Raw genomic sequence first — 339 nt, 5'->3', positions numbered from 1 at the left:
CTGGCCGGGAGGGTCCCACGCCCACGGAGCCTCCCTCATTGCTAACACAGCAGTCTGTGATCTAACTGCAAGGCAGCAGCGAGGCTGGGGGAGGGGTGCCCACCATTGCTGAGGCTTAAGTAGGTAAATAAAGCCGCTGGGAAGCTCGAACTGGGTGGAGCTCACAGAAGCTCAAGGAAACCTGGCTGTCTCTGTAGACTCCGCCTCTGGGGACAGGGCACAGCTAAATAACAACAACAACAAAAAAGCAGCAGCAACCTGTGCAGACGCAAATGACTCTGTCTGACATCTTTGAAGAGAGCAGTGGATCTCCCAACACGGAGGTTGAGATCTGAGAAG

Source organism: Colobus angolensis, unplaced genomic scaffold (genome assembly GCF_000951035.1).
Source record: "Colobus angolensis palliatus isolate OR3802 unplaced genomic scaffold, Cang.pa_1.0 Scaffold67, whole genome shotgun sequence".
Taxonomy (NCBI): domain Eukaryota; kingdom Metazoa; phylum Chordata; class Mammalia; order Primates; family Cercopithecidae; genus Colobus; species Colobus angolensis.
The sequence above is the reverse complement of the archived record's forward strand: the minus strand, read 5'-3'. Positions refer to the sequence as shown.